Genomic DNA, 5,414 nt, shown 5'->3' on the forward strand with positions numbered 1-5,414 from the left:
AAAGAAAAAAGCCAGTGGCATAATATTACCCAACTTCAAACTATATTATAAGGCCACAGCAGCCAAAACAGCATGGTACTGGTAAAAACAGACACATAGGCTACTGGAACAAGATAGAGAAGCCAGCCACACACCTGCAGCCAACTGATCTTTGACAAAGTCAACAATAATAAGCAGCGGGGAAGGGATGTCCTACTTAATGCTGAGACAACTGGCTGGTCATATGCAAAAGAATCAAACCGGCCTCCCTCTATTTTTTTTTTACCTATTTTTTACCATATACAAAAAGTAATTAAGTTGGATTAAAGATTTAAAGTAAAACCTCAAACTATAAGAATCCTAAAAGAAAACTTAGGAAACACCATTCTGGCCATTGGCTATGGGAAAGAACTTATGACCATGTCCTCAAAAGCAACTGCAACAAAACCAATAATTGATAAGTGAGATTTACTTATCAAACTAAAGAGCTTCTATACAACAGAAGAAACTATTAACAAAGTAAATAGACAACCTACAGAATGGAAAAAAATATCCACAAACAGTGCATCTGACAAAGGAACAAAAGAAACTATTAACAGAGTAAATAGACAACCTACAGAATGGAAGAATATATTCACAAACAGTGCATCTGACAAAGGTCTAATATCCAGGAACTTAAACAATGTAACAAGCAAAAAAACCAGGTAACCCTATTTTTAAAAATGGGCAAAACACATGAACAGACACTTTTCAAATGAAGGCATACATGCATCTAATAAACATATGAAAAAATGCTTCACATCACTAATCATCAGAGAAATGCAAATCAAAACCACAATGGGATTTGGGATTGCATTCACACCAGCCAAATGCTTATCATTAAAAAGTCAAAAAACAGATGCTGGCAAGGCCATGGAGAAAAGCGAATGCTTATACACTGTTGGTGGGAATGTAAGTTAGTTCAGACACTGTGGAAAGCAGCTTGGAGATTGCTCAAAGAACTTAAAACAGAGCTATCATTTAACCTGGCAATCTCATCACTGGATATATATCCAAAAGGAAATAAATTATTCTACCAAAAAGACATATGCACTTAGATATCCATCACAGCACTATTCACAATAGCAAAAACATGAAATCAACCTAGGAGCCCATCAACATTAGATTCAATAAAGAACATGTGGTGCATATACACCATGAAATACTATGCAGCCATAATAAAGAATGAAACCATGTTCTTTGCAGTAACATAAATGTAGTTGGAGGACATTATCCTAAGTGAATTAACACAGGAACAGAAAACCAAATACCACATGATTTCACTTATAAGTGGGAGCTAAATATTGGTACATATGGACATAAAGATGGGAACGGTAGACACTGGCAACTACTAGAGGAGGGAGAGAAGGGGCCGGTGTTGAAATTACCTATTGAATGCTATGCTCACTATTTTAGTGACAGGATCAATTGTACCTCAAACATCAGCATCACACAATATACCCATGTAACCAACCTGCACATATACTCCCTGAATCTAAAGTAAAGGTTGAAATTATCTTTTAAAAAATTAGGTTGCTTTGAATGCTCCATAATTGAAGAGTAGGGACTCACCTTGGAGTACTGCACTGTGTGGAATCATTCTACTTTCTACATAATATTGAAATTTTAGCACTCTGCCCAAGAAAATTATTCGGTGTATCAGTGGAATGAACATGATTCAATGCGAATATCAAAAAATAGTTCAAAAGGTATATGGGTGAAAAAGTGTTTTCTTGTGTTGTTTATTTAATCAATAAAACGAATTTCTACATTATCTCTGATTCATGAATGATCTTTTATAGTGCCCACAGATTTCCATGGGTTTTGCCCTAGAATTAAAATTAAGGTCGGTTTCTCTCTTTAAAATGACTGCAGATATCTACCTTTAGACTTACAAAATATTGAGACAGAAATAAGGTGGTTAAGGATGGTATCTGAGAATACAACTTTTATAGTGATCACTACGAAGTTCTTTTTTCCCAGAAATTTCCTGCTTTTGCTAGGAAGAGTCATTTTAAAAAGTGATGCAGGCCAGTGACAAATAGATAAATGAAACAGAAAAGAGCATTCAGAAATAGTCTAAATTATATATAAAATTTAGTATATGATAAAAGTGGCATTTCAAAACAATGAGAGAAGGATAGACTCTATAAGGAATGTTCTGAGAACATTCGTTATCCCTACAGAAACAAAATCCATAATGTGTTCATTATCTCACATTATCAAATCAAACTGAACTATAAATATATCATTATTCAATGCTGGGAAATGTTTTTCTAATGTCAGGTTGGGGAACACCTTCCTAAGCAAAACAATCAGCATCCGGTGCAGAATAGACAAACTCTACAACATACTAGAGTACATTGAAAAGATCCATACAGTGAAAAGTCATTGAACAAAGTTATAAGACCAAAGACAGAGCAAAAGAACTTGCAACAAAAAACCCTAATGCTCATAAAATACAGGTAGTTTATGTAAAATAAATTAATAAAGAAGAAGAGAAGGAAAAACAGAAGGGAAAAATAATTTGGTATGCAAAAGCACAAAGGATACAAGTTGGCAATTCAGAAAAGAAAAAATACCAATGATTAATACACACAATAAAAGTTAGCCAAGATGGAACACTTGCACATTGCTGGTGAGAATCTAAAATGGTATAAACACAATGGAAAAACAATATATAAGCTCCTCAAAAAGCTAAATATAAAATTACTGTATATGATATTATAGCAACTCTAACCTAACTGATAAGGTATTATTTTCCACCAATTGAATTAACAAAAATTTAAAAGATTGAAAATATCCAGTGTGACTGGAGCTCTCATGACCTAAACATGTGAACTTTGGGAGACATATTCAAGCCACAGTGGAATGTCCTTCATCCCCTAAAGTTCACCTGTTGGAAATTAATCCCCAAGGCAACAGGTGTGGGAGATGAGGACTAATGGAGGGACTAATGAGGACTAATGTTTAGGTCATGAGAGCTCCATTCTCATGAATGGATTAATGCTGATTATAAAATGGCTGTAGGTTCAATCTCTTGCACTCTCTCACTCTTTCTTTGCCCTTCTGCCATGAGATGACACCACAAGGCTTTTACCAGATACCAGCCTCTGAATTTTGTACTTGCCAGCCTCCAGAACTGTAAGCCAATAAATTTTTGTTCATTATAAACTACCCAGCCTGTGGTAGTCTGTCATAGCACACAAAATGGACTAAGGCACACTCCCATATGTTATTAATAGGAATAAAAACTGATAAAATTTTTATGAAGGCAAAGTATTTGGCAGTACTTATAAAAATGTAAAAAAAAAAATGTCCTATGAGCTAACATTTCTATTCTAGAAATATTTTCTTCAAAACTATTCAGACAACTGCACAAATATTTACATATAAGGATGTTCATCTTAGATCATCTGTAAGATTGGGAAATTGGAACCATCTTAAACATTCATTAACTTGGGAATGATTAAATTATGGTACATCCATACAACAACATAATATGTGATCATTAAAAATGTGAAGTAAAGTTTAATGTCCTAACATGGAATGACATCCATGGTGTACTGTCAAGATAAAATCAAGTCATAGCCATGGACTTAAATGTAAGACCTAAAGCTATAAAACTTCTAAAAGAAAACATTGGAGAAAATTTTTGTGAACTTAAGCAAAGATATCTTAGGAGACAAAATACACAAACCATAAAAGAAAAATTTGTATAGTGTATTTCATCAAAAGTAAAATTCCTGCTCTTATAAAAATATTAAAATAAAAAGACAAGTTCTCAGACTGGTAGAAAATATTTGCAAAATACCTATCTGGTAAAGTACTTGTATTGAAAATATGTAAAGAACTTTTACAGCTCAATAGTAAGACAAAGAATGTAAATTTAGAAATAGACAAAATATTTGAACAGGCTTGTCCCCAAAGAAGAGCCACATACAGCAAATAAACACATGAAAAGATCCTCAGCATCACTGGTCATTAGTGAAATGCAAATTGAAACCACAATGAGATATTATTACACATCTACTGGAATGGCTAAACTGTTAAAAATCTGACACTACCAAGGGCTGACAAGGACTTGGAGAAACTGGAACTCTCAAAATTACTAATGGGAATGCAAAATTGTACAGCTGCTTTAGAAACTGTCTGGCAGTTCCATATAAACTTAAATACACACCATATGACCCACTCATAGTTATTTACCCAAGAGAAATAAAAACATCCACACAAAGGCCTGTATATAAATATTTATAGTCATTTTATTCATAATAGTCAAAACCAGAAATAACCCAAATGTTCATTAATTGATGAATGGATAAACAAATTGTGGTACATTCATAGAATGAAATACAATTCAACAATGTAATAGAAGCAACTGCTACTAAATATAACAAGATGAACCTCAAAAGCATATGCCAAGTACAAGAAGCCAATCACAGAATTTCTATTTATATAATATTCTGAAAAAGAATTTCTGTGGAACAGAAATTAGATCCAGTGGCTACAAAGAGCTGGGGTTGGAGTAATTGTGCATGTTTGTGGTTATGTATATGTTTACATGTGTATTAAAAAAGAAGTGATCTAAACCCAAATGAACTGTGATTATCTCTAGGGAATGGGGGTGAGGACAATTTCACTTTTTACTCTATATACATCTGTGTTGTTCCACATACATGAATATATGTATGATTTTAACAATAAAAAATATTAAATACTAAAGATTCTCCTACTTTGTTTTTTTTGTTTTTGTTTTGTTTGTTTCTTGAGTCTCACTCTGTCCCCCAGGCTGGAGTGCAATGGCAGGATCTCAGCTCACTGCTACCTCTAACTCCCAGGTTCAAGCAATTCTCATGTTTCAGCCTTCTGAGTAGCTAGGATCACAGGTATGCACCACCAAGGCCAGCTAATTTTTGTATTTTTAGTAGAAGTGGGATTTCACCATGTTGGCCAGGTTGGTCTCAAATTCCCGACCTCAGATGATCTGTCTGCCTTGGTCTCCCAAAGTGCTGGGATTACAGGCGTGAGCCAGGGCACCGGGCTCTTACTTTGTTATATAATGTTTCTTTAACCATAATCATTTACATTACAAATACCCCATCTCATCTCACTCTATCTAAAAAATAGATTAACCATGAGAAAACTTTATTTCCTTTTATAAGAACAATTCTAGTTTTGAAGTTCAATTTCAAATAACAAATACTTATTTTTTTCTCTGTAATAACTGCTTTTTACTATAGTGTCTTCTTAAATTAGCTTTAAGATTCCTTAAAAAGATGTCTGGAAAGTTTTGTGAGAATACTTTTAATCAAAATGCCTATGTCTTTGAAAACACTTCAGAAAATTAGATATATCAAACATAAACCTGTCAGCAAGGTCAACAGAAACTGGAA

The sequence above is a fragment of the Aotus nancymaae genome, unplaced genomic scaffold, assembly GCF_030222135.1.
Source record: "Aotus nancymaae isolate 86718 unplaced genomic scaffold, 86718_ANA_hifiasm-v0.15.2.pri h1tg000033l, whole genome shotgun sequence".
In the NCBI taxonomy this organism is placed as follows: Eukaryota; Metazoa; Chordata; class Mammalia; order Primates; family Aotidae; genus Aotus; species Aotus nancymaae.